This window comes from Thermobia domestica, chromosome 5 (assembly GCF_964235325.1).
Source record: "Thermobia domestica chromosome 5, izTheDome1.hap1.1, whole genome shotgun sequence".
Lineage (NCBI taxonomy): Eukaryota > Metazoa > Arthropoda > Insecta > Zygentoma > Lepismatidae > Thermobia > Thermobia domestica.
In genome coordinates, this window is record NC_137458.1 from 266,147,607 (window position 1) to 266,165,872 (window position 18,266).

At 34.8% G+C, this 18,266-nt stretch overlaps 1 protein-coding gene across 1 annotated transcript in view; it reads right to left on the reverse strand.

Annotated features, from left to right (window-relative positions):
• Nucleotides 1-17,577, reverse strand: part of LOC145686579 (putative ATPase N2B) — an 84,564-nt gene extending 66,987 nt beyond the window's left edge. The window contains exon 1 of the mRNA XM_081760019.1: nucleotides 17,554-17,577. The gene's annotated coding sequence lies outside the window, so the exon portion shown is untranslated. The remainder of the gene's footprint in view (nucleotides 1-17,553) is intronic.
• Nucleotides 17,578-18,266: the final 689 nt, after the last annotated feature.

Below are 18,266 nucleotides of genomic sequence, written 5' to 3' on the forward strand. Positions count from 1 at the left end.
GTGCTCGAGCACAGGGCGGCAGAATTTAGAGGGCGGCAAAAGTTTGGATTTTTTAAAGATCCGCAATAAAGTAATATTTAAAACTAGCAACCCGCAGAGTCCCGCGCAAGAGCGAGAAATATGCTAATGTGTTTAATTCGCTCTAATTACAGTAGTTACTAATTGGTTAGTTTATCTGATTATTTTTGAAAAGTCCATCTCCCACTCCAATCCCAAGGGGTGAGGATGAACTGATGCAGTTAATTGTGAGGATGAGCATCATGAAAACTGATACCGTTAAACTCAGTGACCTCGTAAACGATTAATTCAACACTAATGCCTGTCGTTTTTGATTACTTTTAAAATCTCGCCCCTTCTCTGGGAAGTGGAGTATGACTTAGAAGTTGAATTGGATTAAAATTGTCACTATTCATCTCAGCGAACCAAAAATTATTAGTTCAACTCTAATATTGGTCGTTTTCGATCATTTTTAAAATGCCCTTTGGGAAGTTCTCTTTTAAAATTATTATTCAAGTAACCTAAAACATAAGAAAAGAAAATGCATACAGAAAAAAAAGTTTATTTGCCAATACTTTGGAAAGAGTTTCTCTTATCCGTTCGAATATCTTAAAAACATATGAAAGAATTCACATTCATTATGTAAACTAATATATTTTTTACATATAAAATTTTATAAAATACTTTTTCCTAAACTCATTATAATCTTTAATTATGTGATAAGTTCAAAATAAACAATATCAAAAACACTGCCTATCTTTTTTAATTCCATATTGTATTAGTTTTTTTAATTCCAGATTTTATTAGTTTTTTTTTAATTCCATATTTTACTATTACAATGGTAAGACTAAATATTTAAAAAATTCGATCAAAATTCAAGTGAAATAATGGAATATAAAAGGGACATAGCAGTTCATTAAGAATTAATAGAATGCATTTTCTCCGGACAGTAAATTAAAACCTACATAAATAAATTACATTCCACTATTGAGAGAATGTGTTCCCAATGGATAAGTGGTTAGCTCGTTGCCTTGTAATCAAGGTGTCCCAGGTTCGATTCTCGGTAGGGACACAAGTGATTCGGATCCCAAATTAAGCTACAGGTATCGTCCTTAGTACGTCATCATCATCCCATGGAAGGTAATGGCAAATCACCATGGGTTCACCTTGCCCAGAGACCTTCGAATCAAACACCTACCTTCGGGCAGAACACTACATAATAATCATCACTGAGAGAATTAGGCTATTTAAAATTAAGTTGTTACTTATGTAACTTGTAATACCTAAACTGCAACTCAACAAGAGCTGGAATGTTTCCAAATCACGACATATTTCCTTGTTTGAGACATAAGTTTATGCGGGTGGGAGCGGCAAATTATTTAGAGTACAGGGGCGTACAATATATAAATACGGGCCTGTATGTATAGTAAAACCGATATAATGCAGTTGCAATGGGACATGCATTTCTCCCACGTACAGTATACCCTTACCATGGTGTACTGAATGAAAATGTGGCTGTAGAAGGGACAATAATTTATTCCGCGGAACTGGAGAAGGAAACAGTCATGCACTAATGAATTATTATATTATAGAGTCCAACAGTAAGAATGTACGCATAACCACTCTTTGCAAAACTTTTTACTATTTTAAGTCAATTTTTCAAAATTAACAATTTTACTTTTTAAAAACCTACGATATATTATTATTATTATTATTATTATTATTATTATTATTATTATTATTATTATTATTATTATTATTATTATTATTATTATTATATAAGAAAATAGTAGTAGTAATAGTAGTCACTGTCACTAAGTTAAAATGAGTTTCAAGAAAACATTTTCTCATAATCTTGTGTCCTACTTTAAACATAGTTTGTGGCGTTGATATAAAATGTGTTTTCAAAATATAAATGAAAAATACACTGACATGGCAGTATATAACTCAAAAACTAGTTACATAACGAGTTATCAGTATCTTCATCAGGCAAAAGAACACTTCTAACTGATGAAGATGTTGATACAGTTTTGAAACTGTCACATAACTGTATATTTATATAAACATTGGGTATTGCAGTGTATCAGTAAATTTTTAAGATGTATATAATTGTCAAGTATTATGCGTCATTATAATGTTTGCTCAAATGAAAAGGAGACCACAGTTAAATCTAAAGAATAGTTTATTATAGAATATAAGAAATACAATTAATGTAATATGCACAGTTATTGTCATTAATACTGTTGCACTGATCCAGTGCCTAGGAAGGGAGTAGATGTCTTCGGTGCAGAAATTTCTGTGTTGCTGAGGGATTCATTTTCCCATGGTGGTCTGTATTTCCTTGTCACTGGTGAACCATTGACCTTTCAGTGACTTTTTTAAGGGGTCAAAGATATGGGAGTCAAATGAGAGTAATGCGGGTTGTATAAAGGATGTTTGAGGACTTTCAGAATGTTTAAGGAAAGCTTAAGGTGGCCTAGCGTTCTTCTGCATTATCCCGTTCAAGAGCTTCCCTCTGTGCTCGTTTTTGATGATGTGTTTAAGTCTCTACAACGTGTTGCAGTATTATTTTGCGCATGCATGCCTTCTGCACGAAGAAATTGAGTAACAGCGCGTTCACTGATCTGGAAAAATTCACCTTGCACCCGATTGCACTAAACAACTTTTCCTAACTGAAGAGACACAAGACAATGCCGTTTGCTACAAATGCAAACCGGGAATCATCTATCACCAGACATATTTCTCCACTTCGATTAGACACAACGCCCATATAGTAAAAGTCTCCTTTTCAAATAGGCATCCTTATATGTACTGAAATTGGAAGGGCTATGGTAGGCTAGATGGTGCAGTTTGAACTCGATGATGATTAGTGAAGAGCGCATCGGCTTTCCAGACTCCATTATTTCTGGATTTCTGGACTAGAGTTCGGCATCTCTTAACTTGGGTGTCTTTCCAATAGCCTCAGTTGCTTCTCCCACACAGGAAAATTTTAGTGCTCCTACAGAAAACAGAACCAGTAACTACGTACACCAAAGTTGCACGCGTTAACGATTCGGTAATCAAGAACCCAATAATACTTTAATAATAATAATAATAATAATAATAATAATAATAATAATAATAATAATAATAATAATAATAATAATAATAATAATAATAATAATAATAATAATAATAATAATAATAATAATAATAATAATCTTACTAGCTTATATTTATTTCCATCAAGTCTTTGCATACCATCGTAATGCAGTATTATTTTGTACCAACTTTGTTCTTAATGAAACAATTGTTTTTACTCAATAGTTATTTTGTGCTTATACGTTATACATATGTATAATTTAGCGCCGCATGTTATAACATTCGTTATATTTGTAATTACGAATTTCAGTTTATTTCTGTGTTTCTCTTGCTCACTCATTATGCCCCCGCCCCCCAGATTGGAAACCACTTCTCTACGGCAATAAAATATTGAAACCAGAAGTGTTTAAATGTATCAGTTCCGGTTTCAATGTACGAATAAGTGTAGACAAAAGCATACTCTTCGTACTTGAATCGAAACGGGTAAAATATATAGCTTTCTGTTACCATTTTTGCTCTTTGAAGGTCAAAATTGAAACCAGAAGTACTAGATATCTACCATCTCCAGTTTCAAAGGAGGCAAAGGTCAGAGATGACAGATATTGTTGGCACACTGAATCCGTATCAGAAAATCGGTTCTCGCTATCCATTATTACTTTTATTGTGATTTGAAGACAGAAGGACAAACGAATCAGTGGTGCCAATCTGAAACATTATAAAATTCCATCTCGAAAGGCAAACATTCCCAGTTAGCTTTTTAAATTCCCACGTTATACTAATTACAAAACTAAAATTGTAAAAAAATCATATGGAAAATTAAATTATTGTCGCACATTTTCTTCAATATATGAGTAAACTACCAGCAAATTTTGATCATCTGCGTTATCAAGTAGTTGATAAATAACTATTTCCTTAATTCAAAGAAGTGGTTGAAACTGTTGGCGAAAAAACAAGTACATTTTGTGTTCAGGATTTAGTATTCACATAATTATTATGTGTCATCGTATTGTAATGAACGCAAAGATTCTAGAAGAACTTTATTTCCCAATTGTTTTGTGTAGAACATTTTCGTAGTTAGTTGTTTCTCATGTTTCACTTTATTTTTTTTACCCGTTAATTATATTCTTTGTATTTAAAAAGTACCAGGGCAAAATTTACATTTCTTGTAGCTTGTTTTTCGAGAATCACAAGTAACTTTTGCACTAGCACTATTTTCAAGTAACAAAATTTGATAATTAACACTAATTTTAAGATTATTATAGAGTCATTGCTCTACTTTCTGTCCATAGAGAATGTTATTCTTGTCGATGAAAAGAATACGTCGATGAAAAGAAAATGTTTCATATTTGCTGCCAATTGCGATGAAAATTCCCTTTACTCCTTTTCGAAAAAAATACTGTACAATATCCCACAAAATGAACGAATGGAGTTGGTATCACTGGGACGAATGGGCAGATACAGTCTGCATATCATAATTGAAAAGTCCAAAACATTGTTTTTAAGTACTACGTAGTAAAAATAACCTTCACCTAGTTTAGAGCACATTATCACATACATACATTCATTAGAGTTTTGCGTTTTAATATTTTAACATGATATTTTTTAGATAAAATGATAATGTATTTTCAGATAACTTAAGAAAAACACTCATTCATGAAACATCAACAAAAACAGTTTTTTTTATGTGAAGTGTGTTTAAAGTTAAACATGAATGAAAAGTATGTTTTTCATCATTAATTAATATTCATGGAATCATAATTCATGCGGTAAATAAGTTCAAAACTAAGTCAAGAATAACAAAACTCTAGAAAGACGAGAAAAATACAAGAATAGTTTTTAACTATGCATTAGTTGTTTATTATTCATTAATGATGTTGATACATTATTAAGTTGTTGATTTATTGGGGAGTTACTTTTATATTTTCTTTTAAATAAACTGAGTTTATAATAGTTTGATTTTACTGATTTTTTCGCTTTAAATGTCCCATTTAAATCCATTTAAATTTCCCTTACTTCGTAAAAAAATATTATAATATATGCTTTTAATATTTAATATTTAAATTCAACTTAGGTATAATGAAATTCATATATAGTGCAAATTCATTTTGAGAAAGGCAAAGGATATTTTGCTAGACTTGAAGATGAAATCAGTGAAATGGCATCATTAAAATTCCCGTTCGTTTCAAAGAAAAGAGGAAAAAATAATCCCCACACAAAGCAACGATTTAGAAGCAAAAATGACGTAGTTATTCAACACTGTTAACAAAACCAAGTAAAAAGTGAACCATACTAGAATAAGAGAAATGAAAATATCCTTTTTTAAATCATATTCTTAAAACAAGTATATTGCAAATAAATTTACCCATCATGTATTAGTTTTGATGTAAAGAATATAAAGACACAAGTTTTATTAGAGGAAATTAGTTTCTTGCATATAATTATTTTCGACTACTATCCTTAAAGAGTAAGTCGTAATGTTAAAATAGTAATATAATGATAATTGTATAATCAGTGTGTTACCGTTCGAGGAAAATGAACTAACATTTTTACTGCATCACTATAGATCTAAGTTTTTTTGCATACAGGTAGCTATATATTGCCTCGGTAGAATTGAAGATCTAAATTGCATAAAATCCGAAGTCCACTCTGTTTATTCGTATTTTGCGTTTTTTTTTTTTTTTTTTTTTTTTTTAGCTAGCATATATGCTTTAAGGGCTATTCACTTGCAAATATGTAGGGGAAGGTAGTCGAATTCTGCGCGGTGGATAATTCTGCGCACACGTGTTTTTTCAACTTGGAGATTCTTTACGACACATTGGTTGCTACTGCCATGAAGCGACCGTTACTAGTAACTAACATTAAAGGAGGGAAGCCATTATCTCAAATGTTTAGGCTGTAAGTGGCAGTTGAATTATTTCTTCCCTGTTGATGTTAAATTCTCTTCAAAAGAAATAAGAGGTACGTTCTGTATTTTATATATTTCTAGATCGTTACTTTTATGTTCCATTTATATTGTAAATGGACATTATAATTACGGCAATTCGTAGTTCTAATCAAATTTTAATAGCTCGTAGTTTTGTGTTTTTTGTTAAATGGTGGAGTGGGGTTATTCTGCGCAAAATCGATGGGATATTCTGCGCAGTGCGCAGAATTGCACCTCAAGAAGTTTTATGTTAATAACAAGCATACGTAATAGATCTGCAAAATATCGTCACTCTCTGATTAAAGATATAGGGAAGAATAGAAAGAGCAACTACGGGAGGTAGTTATGCAGAGGAACAACTAAGAGGAGCTATCAGTGCTCTTAAAAGTGAGTGTGCGATTCGAGAAGTTGGAAGATTGTACAGAATAGCAGAATCTACTATTTGTCTACGGATGAAAACTGGAAATATGGAACATGCTACTCTCGGAAGTGTTCTCGCGAGAACGAAAGAGAATTGGTGGACTATGTGATAAGCGTTGCAAATTTATTTTTTGGTATCACACGTATAGATCATCGGCGTATGGCATACGAATTTGCTGAAGCAAGTCGAATTGCCCATAATTTTGATGGAACTACCAAATTGCTGGAAATGACTGGTTGAGACTATTTCTTTAAAGAAATCCAAGAATACGCCTAAGGAAACCTGAGGGAGTAAGTTTGAATAGGATAAATTGATTCAATGAAGAAGCGGTGACACTATTCTTTAATAACTTGGAAACAGTAATGAAAAAGCACCATTTTCCCCTAAGTAGAATGTTCAACGTGGACGAAAGGTATATTTCGAACGTGCAAAATCTTCTGAGAATTTTAGCACCTAAAGGTCAGAAACAGGTAGGAATTGCTATGTTGTGCGAGCGTGGAAAGACAGTCACTGTTGTGTATGTTTGTAGTGCATTTGGAATCTTCGTCCCTCTCATGTTTATAAATCCCACGGCGTCACATGTACTATCTTGCCAGTATTTTCGATGAAGCATACGACAAAGTTACAACTATGGAGAAAGCCATAGCTGGATTTAGGGCTGTGGCAATAATACCATAAACCCTGACAAATTTTCAGAATCAGACTTTCACAATGTCACTATGGAGGCACCTAACATAGTATTACTGCTGGAGATGATGACAGGTTGGTACAAAACGTCGAGGAAACTATTCGTGATTGTGGAATTCATACTTCAACAGAACATAGTTTTGGTGTCACATCACAGAATGACATTGTTCTTCCTTATCATCGCACGCTTATGTTTTCAATACACTCAAAAATATGTAATATTTTTGTTCGGTTATAAAACAAGTAGAGAATAAAGTATATAGTAAAACTTGTAGTCCACCTTGTCGTTCTTTTTCTGAACCCATTCCATCTATATATCTAAGTATGTTATATGTTATGAAAATGGTTTCTTGCTTTAAACATATAGATTTGCTTCGCGCAGAATTACCCCATATCACGCGCAGAATTACCCACCTAGTTGGGTAATTCTGCGCAAATGTATAGTTCAGGTTTTTTTGTCTATTATCGAGTACTGGTGTGAGCTTTTATTCAAACTACGTCTTTATCTTGTCTACTACACAGCAAACAATGACTATGCGAAGTTATGTCGTTATACTTACAAAAACAGCGGAGAAATAACGATTTTTCCTTAAGTGCGCAGAATTCGACTACTTTCCCCTAAATCCAAATTAAAACCTTAAAAAAAAAAAAAAAAAAAAAAAAAAAAATACAAAAAATCAGCTAAACAGAATAGCACGCCAAGTATAACCTTCTTGTCTTTTTTCTAAAATCACAAAAGCACTCCGGTGGACTTGGCATGTTCTGTAATTCAGGTCTTCAATTAATGTTTAATCCCAGAATGCATTCCATAGATCCGTGTGCACATGCAACTTACCTCGTAAGTTCAGTGAAAGGATTTTCTTTTCCGCAAATTATTTATTTTCGTTTATGTGAGATGATTTCCTTTTTACATTTCCCTTTTTTACGAGGGCTGCTGAAAAAGTTTTTGGAATCAATACTATGAAATTCTTGAAATGGTTTTATTGTTTTTCAAAGTATTCGCTTTCGTGATCGATATTCTTTTTCATACGTTCTAACCAATTTTGAATGCATGTTTTTCCATCTAAGCCTGCTGCCTCAGAAACCGCTGTTCGAAATGCTTCAACGGCTGCTTCAGGCGACACAAATCGCTCACAACACATCTTACTTTTCACATTGGAAACAAAAAGAAATCATCAGGTGATAAGCAAGATGAATACGGATAATGAATTACTAATTCGACGTTTTTACTGGACAAAAATTTTTTTTTAAAAAAAATCAACATTTTATGTACTGAGTGGGAACTAGCGTTCTTGTGGTGAAGAGTTTGTTTTAAGCAATTCATTGATGAGCTTTGGCAAACAAATTGTCGTATACCAGTCGTTTACAGTCTTTCGATTTTCTAAAACCACATGTCCGGTATAACCAAAGATACAAGCAATTATTTGCTTGGCAACACTCCTCGAACGAACAACTCTTGTTGGTTTCGCTCGCTTTGAAGCATCCAAACAGTGTAGATGTTCAAAGATGTCCACTCTCATGATGTCACATGCCTATCTCTCGCAATCGTTTCATGCACAGCATCATCATTACTGGCAACAACAGACGTGGAAGGACGACCTTTACGAAATTTATCACTGTAAAATAATTAACCACCTAGAATTCTGAAAGCTAACTGTACACAGTTCTATTGGATGATGCTTCAACTCCAAAAGTCAAATAAAGTTGGTCAATCCATTGTTTAGGTGTTAAACTATATTTGAAATATATATTTAAAAAAAAGTTGGAAAATGTTCACGAAAAAAATTCATTTCTCACACAAAACTGCTTCCTCAAACTACCGTGAAAAATAAACGGATAGGCTTAAATCAGGGCCGGATTAAGGGAGGGGCTTAGGGAAGCTATAGCTCCGTGTCTCCAGGTGGACAGGGGCCTCCACTCTGATTAAAATCTCAACTGTCTATCTAAAAAGAATCAAGAAGATACAATCATCATCATTAAATAAAATATGACCAAAAATAAGAAGCATATTCCCTCAACTTCCCTACTGTACTCTCACAGAAATGTATTAGGTGAAGTCAGCAAGGGCCACATATTTTTTCTAGCTACGGGCCTCCAGATTAGTTAATCCAGACCTGGCTTAAACAAAGATAGTTTAAACATAGGAACGTCTATTCTTCCGAATCTTATAATATCAGAACACTCGGCACTGTTAGTAACAACTTGTAAAACGTTTTCCATCAAGCCTCGTAAGTGTGTTACATTAGATTTTTTTCACCTCATGTCAAATCTTGTCATTTTCTCTTATACGTGAAATGAAACCATAAAATATCCATACATTCAAAGATAAATTTTAATCTTCTTTGGTTAGGAATTCACTTGTCGTAAGCTTTAAAAAATTGAGACACCAAGAAAACCTCAAGAAATGTTATTATAATGAACTTTAAAAAATTTGGCATAATCAACTTTGGGATCGTTATATTCTTCAAATTGAAAATTGTTTATTCTTCTTCAAGTAACGAAAATAAGCGTAGACATTTGAATAATTTCAATAAAAGAATAGTGTTAAAAGAATTAATCACAACATTTAAGCATGTTACACATAATTTCTGTAAAAAGAAACGAAATATAATTGTCATCAAAGAGAGAGAGATTACTAAGCACTCAAATACATGGTATAATTATTCTGGAAAATTTTATATAGGCCCTCCTTCTTTTCACCCGGAAATTACGAATTATGTTAAATAATTTCTTATTGGTTTCATATTATGAATTCAGTTAGTATTTATTGTAATTTTTCATGATTTATAATTTTACTAACATAAAGGACGCTTAAACTCTTCACTGTCTCTTTACTTTCTTATTCGCCTGTTCTACGTGCCTCTTGTTTCGCTTTGCTGGCCTCAGAAAGCTTCCTAACATACATGACTCCTCGAATTGCTACCCGTTCAGCATGATCGGAGATATTCTCCAAGAAACCACAGCTCGCATACACACCTTTGTTCCCATACTGTTTGGCAGGTAATACTAAATCTGCTTTCAATGGCTCCAACAGGTCATGTTATGTCACTGTCTTGACGTACGGTACAGCATTCTGCCGTAATTTTTCATATGAACTTACGGACTGTGAGCTGTCTCTCCCTACTCTTTGCTCGATTGTTACATAAATTGTTGCACCAATGATTTGTTTTTACTCAAAACCTTCCTGTTCTGCAATCACAGAAGAAAGACCTCTTCTAGCTCTTTACCAGTGGGTAACGTTCGCATAATAGACGACACGTTCCCACGTTGAATGGCTATGCTAATGCGTTGAATCAGGAAAGATTTTGCTAGAGTATCTCCTGATTTAATTGATAGACGGTGGCCGATTTCATTTATAAATTTGAGGCTGCCTTCTTCCCAAGAAAAGCTAAACTCAATTGCTATTGCAATAAAGCAATAGTTATCGACTAGATTACTATATTTATTCCTTTTTTCTTTTGCTCTTCGAGCAGCTAAGAGTCCAGCTTGTACTGAGGAATATTGAAGGTTGGAGGGGGGAGTATCTGAACATGTGAAATCCCAAATCAATGCCTTTCCTTTCTTCCATGGTACTAATGTTATGCCATCATGTCTTTTTACGTCTGAACGGCTATATGCATTCGGTTCCATCACTGCTGGGAGCCTCGCAGATATTAAAGCTCCTAATATTATATCATTCACACTTGAGTGACGTGGATGTCTGCTGGCACTGCTTTTGCACAACAAACCGTGTAATCCTTTTTTTATCTACTAAGGTGTTGCAATTGGGGCAGTGGCGTGGTTCATATTTGTCTGCTCCCAACCGTAGAGCGACGGATACTTGGAAACTCTCATTGGATAGATGTAGGCCCAGAGAAGGCGATGGTAGAGCTTGAAGCCATGCACCGTTTTCAGGTGACATGACCGCGAGAAGCCTGGACTTATCTTCAATATTATTTGTAGTCTGCAATAAAGAAGCTACATGGTAAAATGTTGTGAGCACCAATATAAGTATGTAGTTCTTACCATCAAGTTTGAGACTTGCACGGTCGAATTTTTTTTATCCCAAACAGAAGCCCAACCCGGAAAGTGATGCCAACCGACTCGGCTCGGTTCAACTGAGCGAACTGCTCGAGCCGGTTCGGTTGGGACAAGCCATAAACTACGCTCAGTTGAGCCGATGGTTCGAGCCTGTTTGGTTGGGATGAGCCACCGACTCGGCTCATGTGAGCTATCGGCTCGAGCCAGCTCCGTTGAAACAAGACCATCGGCTCTGTTCGACTCAGCTCAACTGAGTCGATGGCTCGAACTGGCTCGGTTGGGTGAGCAATCAGCTCAATTCGGTTCGGCTCGGGTGAACCATCGGTTCGAGCCAGCTCGGTTGGGTGAGCTGTTTGCTCGGGTCACTTCTCGATTCGGATCGATAGTGAATAGCTATGAGCCTAGTCGTTGACAAACCTAAACCCGGGCCGAGCAGTTTTGGAGCTATGTTCCTCATTTGGCAGGCGCCCTATAAGTTTTAATATATTTTGGCTCAAACCAGAATACTTGTTCCTCCGGAACACAAACCCAGAACCTCGTGACCGATGTCCTTGCCTCGTGAAGACTTCTCGACGACCGAGATTGACAATCAACTAGTTTTCAGTATTCAGATACAAACCGCCTACCTTTCATGTTTATACATGGTGTTATAATAATAATAATAATAATAATAATAATAATAATAATAATAATAATAATAATAATAATGTTTTAGTAGTAGTACTAGTATCATCGATAATTGTATTGTCTATGTAGGATACTTGGAGAGAGTACTTGGAACTACATACAGGGTTTCGCTCATTTTGACTCGACTCGACTCGAAACTCGACCCGAATTCGAGTCGAGTTGGAGGAAATTTTTTCGAGTCGAACTCAAAAATGACTGTTTCGAGTCGAGTCGAGTTGAGTTTCAAAGAAAACTCGCTCGAACTCACTCGTTCCCATCCCTAACTACTGGGCCCATGTATGACAATGTGAATGTTCTTCAAATTATAATGGAGCCACCACTAGCCTGTCATCCTCTTACTGGACACATCTTGAGCATCTGTTACCCTGAAAGAAGACGGATTCTTACCTGCTCATTAATGTGATGAAGAGAGTATTGTGATTCATTGGATCATGCAATGTTGTATCATTGCTCACATCAATGGCATGAAGATGGACGTATGTTCATTTCAATTGAAATGGACCATGCCGTGGGGAAATAGGTGTGGAACGTCGGCTATGGAGACCCGTATATCTAATAGTATACGGTAAACTGTGTCCTAGGTCACACTCGTGATTTATCGATTTTTTTAAAGTCGGCTGTTATTTGTGCAACAATTTGCCTCCTAACCTGTTGTACCAACCTTGAAACTTTATGACATTCGACATCTTTAATGAGGTGTGAATGCCCCATGCCTTCTTTTATAGTGCTTGTTTCACCGACATTTTCCCACCTTTTGAAAACACTAACCTCGGCAGCTTGCGAATATCAGACAAGTTGCGCAATTTCCGAGATGCTCGTTTCCTGCTCTCTAGACATCTCAATCTGACCCCTATCAAACATCGATATACACGGGTCTACAGAATTCTACATATAACTATCACACTGACTAATCGAGTGAGATCCCTGGTGGACGGTTCTGTCGTGCCCCTTGACTTTTACATCAGCTCAATGACTTCGTTCAAAAATAATGAGTGGTCATAATGTTTTGGCTAATCAGTGTATGTTTCTACTGTATTATATTGTGACAATTTAACTGCAACTTAAACTGTGTTCTTTCAATTTAATTATTTGAAAATGGAAGGTGATGATACTGAACATGAATGTTCTTTGTTGTTTATTATTAGGACAAGTATAGGACTAGAGTTTTTAATGAAACATGGTTTTTAACTATAGAGTTCTTGGACCGAATGTTCGGCCACAACTAGTGATTATAAATAACTAGCTGAAGGACTCGATGTTGCCTAAAAATAACGAAGTGACAAAAAAAAAGTACTTTGTGAAGAATATGTAATTTTCGAAAATCTGGGACACATGTCAACTTATTTTTAATAAAGGTTGGTTGGATTGGAACTTAACATCCCTTTCAGCATCGAGACTACATCAGACGTGGATCCACTACTTAATTGTGGCATCTGAACCACATGAGCTAGAATATGCATATTAATAAAAGTGATAGGATTTCATGTTTCGGTTTACCGTCCCAGGATTATACCCTTTAGAATAAGGAAGACGGGTCGCCGGGCAGAGCGAAGTGCAACTATGTTCAAAAATTCATCACTAAAGGAAACGCATGGCTTTGTTTTGAGGGCGTAAATTTTGAACTCTCTTCTCACTTAAGATCCGCATTTTGATGAAAGTAACGTGATGGAAAAAGTACGGCCTGAACCAAGTGCTATACTCCCAAATTCATTTGCAATTGATCAGCTCTTTTTACATGATGATGAAACAAAAACGTCGAGTGAATATGCACAGAAAAATTATAAAAAATTGCCCATTCTTTCCCTTTAGAAGCAGAATTTTTGATGACGTTGAACACGTGTCAACTTATTTTTAATGAGTTAATATTCGGAGTTTTATCTCCGTAAATTGAAAGATTTCTCAGATACTCTATTTTTGACAAATTTTGAAACCCTTCGCCCGCGTTAGAGTATGTATTTTTGTGAACATGAAATGATACCAAACCTGACCCTAGCCAAATGTTATGCTCCAAAATACATTTCAAACTCAGAGACGCTGGATTTGTATGAAGGACGGACAAATACACAGCAATGGGGAGAATAACTTTATGGAAAATTGGAAATATCTTAAGTCCTTCCGCTTAGGATACACATTTCAATAAATGTGTGTGATGATAGAAACCCATTAGATACTTTATTTGTGGCATTGATTTTGAATATCCTATCTTCCTTAGGATACGCCCTTTAATCAATGTTACATGAAAAAAAACCAACTTGAAAATGAAATGAAACCTTTGAGTTTTACGTCCCACGGTTATGCCGGTTAGGCCAAAGGAGACGGTTATGATGAGTAATGAATGAAATGGTGGAACAAATAGCTGGACAGTTTGAAATGAATTTCGGAACATAGTTCCTACCTCAAGCTGGGATCGGGGCCGCGGTGGCTCAGTCGTAGAGCGTTCACATCTGGTGCTTGGTATCCTGGGTTCGATCCCAGCCCCCGCCAAGTGAACTTTGTGGTGGACAAACACCGTGTGGGTGGGTTTCCTCGGTGTTCTCCCGTTTTCTCCCACTTTCTTCATTCCACCATTTCATTCATTACTCATCATAACCGTCTCCTTTGGCCTAACCGGCATAACCGTGGGACGTAAAACTCAAAGATTTCATTTCATTTTCAAGCTGGGGTTTTGTCATGTAACATTGATTAAAGGGCGTATCCTAAGGAAGATAGGATATTCAAAATCAATGCCATAAATAAAGTATCTAATGGTTTTCTATCATCACACACATTTATTGAAATGTGTATCCTAAGTGAAAGGACTTAAGATATTTCCAATTTTCCATAAAGTTATTCTCCCCATTGCTGTGTATTTGTCCGTCCTTCATACAAATCCAGCGTCTCTGAGTTTGAAATGCATTTTGGAGCATAACATTTGGCTACGGTCAGGTTTATATCATTTCATGTTCACAAAAATACATACTCTAACGCGGGCGAAGGGTTTCAAAATTTGTCAAAAATAGAGTATCTGAGGAATCTTTCAAGTTAGGGAGATCTATAGTGTGATCACAAATAACAGTAAATAATGATTTCTGTGTGTTAAAAAAATATATTAAAATGTGCCCCCTACCCTACTTAAAATAGGAATATTCAAACACGCTAGGATACATTTTCACTTAATTTTAACGAAGAGTTTATATACATGTGTTTCGCTTTTCTAACTAGACGGACTGGTGAAATACTAATTTTTTTTACACAAATTTTGACCTTCCGCTCGTCCTTTTGGGATAAGATTTGAGTCAAAATGACATGATAAAAACCAATTTGAGGTAGATGATTACTTTAAAAATTCATTTTGGCAAATCAGTCGTCTTCTCGTGATACGATCTCTCACAAGAACACTTTTATTTATATATTAAAATGCTAGATTTATATGTTTGTGGTCAAGAAAAGTTTGTAACCAATCCTTTCGACAATGAAATCTCGAAAACCACAAGTGGTAGAAACGTGCCGTTTTCATTGGTCGATTCCAAATTTTATGTAGATTTGTTGATTCTCATTCAAGTTTTTTTTTTTTTAAAATGAAAGTCTATATTTTTCTATTCCACATTTTAGCCGTCGTTTTGACCCTTTTTATCTATCTATTAAAATGCTACAATACCAGCAAAAGCGCCTCAGCAAAAACCTATAACTTTAAATTTCAAATCTTTGATTTCCGGTTATAACTATTGATAATTATTTGTGATTTCACGTTCAACAGAGACAAATGTTTTATATTGTGTGTACTTTCAATAAATTACTTAAATAGACCTTTCTCACAAAGTTTATTTTTTAAATTATTGTTCAAAGCCTTTGTATTTTAATTAGCCTTTTCCAAAACCAATGCAAATGAATTCTGCTGCCATTTTTGGCGTTCTTTTAAACTATACGTTTGTGGACTTATATATGTTTGTGCCCAATTCTTTCGACAATGAGATCTCGGAAACTACAGGCTCTAGAAAGGTCATGTTTTCACTGATCGATTGCAAATTTTATATAGACTGTCCAGTTCTAATTGAATATTTAAAAAGAAAAACATTATTTCTTTATTACATTTTTAGGTTTACACTGGAAGTGTTGAAATTAGAAAAAAACTAAAGCATCATATCCTACGCACTATACATTCCAACACCGCATAATTGTATACGGGAGTTGCATATCTCTCAGGCGTTTGTTTTATGGCCAAATGTTAATGAAAAACGAAGGATAACTATTTCTCCAATCTAAGATGAATTTTTATTGTTTGGAGATTTTTTTTCAATGAATACCATATATGACTGACATTATAATTAATTGTGTGTGTTTAATGCATTTGGTTATTACATACTGCATGCAAGAAGAAAAAAGCGCCGATCATATATGAATTAGAAACTCCAACCGGAAGTAGGCTCAAGTCTTGCAAACGGCGCGAGATATTGAAAACATAATCGAAAATATCTAATCTTTATGGTACTCCTTGCCGATTTTTATCCAGATGTCTTTCACGTGTGTCTGTAAAGGGATATGTACAGATGTTATGAGGAATGACAAGGAGATTCATGCTCATATGTGAATGATGCGCTGTGTAGAAATCGCAGGTTCAATAGTTAGCTTAATATTGCCAGTAGGACGTTAAGGTTGATACTCTCGTGAAAGGCATGGGAGTCCCGTTTTCGATTCCCGGTGGGAGCTCATGTGGTTCGGATTCCACGTTAATCAGTAGGTCCATGTCTCATATAGCCTCGCTGCTGAACGGGACGTTAAAATCAACTCAACCCAACCAACCTCGTGCAAGACAACCAGTAGAGAAGCTAAATATAGCGGATTGATGGACATTTCAGGCGCTTTGCTTTAATCTGAATGACAAAAGCTATTGCAAGCTGGCAATTTCGAAGGCTTGTGAACCTAAAACAGGCGTACTCGGATATGAAATTATAAGAAAAAGAAATTGCACTTGGTATCATCTATCACTTATCCAAGTTTGCCACAAACTTACCCAACATTCTATATATTACAGTTATATATTACAGTTATATATTACAGTTATATGTTTGTCTATAACAATTTACTCCCTTTGAGGGTCTTTTTGCCCTTTACTTGTGTCCGTAAAGGGATTTACACAGATATAGTGAGAAGTGGAAAAGAGATTCATGCTCATATTAAAACTGTGCGCTCTGTAATAGTTTTATATAATATTACGTTAATTTGAGATTAAACTACATTGAATCAAGAAAAGGAAAATGTTTAAATGTTTTTAAAAATGGAAAGCGGAAGATAAGATCGAAGTGTATGCGTTGTTGAAAACACTATGTGTGAAGAACCTACGGCTATTGACAGAAATGACAGTGATTACTCAGCAAATATGATCCTTGAATATTCAATTCAATACCTTGAAAAGAGCAAAACATAATAATGGATGTTTACTTTTCTCTAATAACAGCTTAGACTTTAAGTACTATCTCACATGAAAGCTAAATTCCACGTGAACATCACGTGAGCTCTAACGGTTAATTTGCGAGTTCGAAACAGAAGAAGAAAACAGCCAAGAAAATTAGACGCAATGGGATCAAAGAACATATATTTTTATCAACAAAAAAAAAAAATCTCATATTGAACACTACTCGCGATGATAAATAAGATTATAACTATTTATATGTTCACGTAAAGTTGGCCGAAAGAATTCAAATACAATCTCTGAACACTTTTAACTAACTAGTAATCAATAAAGCATAACGTTACCTACCTAAAATATTTTCGTTTCCTATCTGTTAGAAAAAAAAGACAACAGATACTTTTATCTTTTCACTTCGTTTTTTGCTTGTCAAGCACTTTTCTAGACACTTCTGAGTCTAAAAGGTACAAACAGATCAACAATTTACGTCATATAAGGGTCATAAAGATAATTTAAACGTAAATATGAAGTTTGTTCATAATAAACAACTTCCATAATTTAAAAAAAGAAAAACAGAATAAAATAAAAACCAATGCGCTGGTCACCTAACGACAGAAGTTCATTCTAGACAAACAACGAGATTATTTTCTACAAGCGACCAAAACCAGAAAATACTACTTTAAGGGCCGAGTAAAAAGACCTTCACAGACGATTTGTTGTATAACTACGAAATGTAAACGCTTGTTTTCAATAGTTATGTAAAAGTGTAACTGTTATTGTATCGCATCTTTTTCATAAATATAATTCAACATTCCTTTGTTCCCTTCATTCTACTACAGTGTTGATTAAATTTCATGATTAATGAACTAAACGTAAAGTCACACGGCAATGATAATTCATTCTTCTTTCGCTTAATCTATAGAACACAATCGTGGGTCAAAGATGTCAAACAAAATAAGCACTATGTAAAATTGCAGTATATTATGATATTGATTTCTAATATAGTACAAATGAGAAATAAACCGCCACATGCTTGTTTAAACTGCGCTGTACCAAGTGGACTC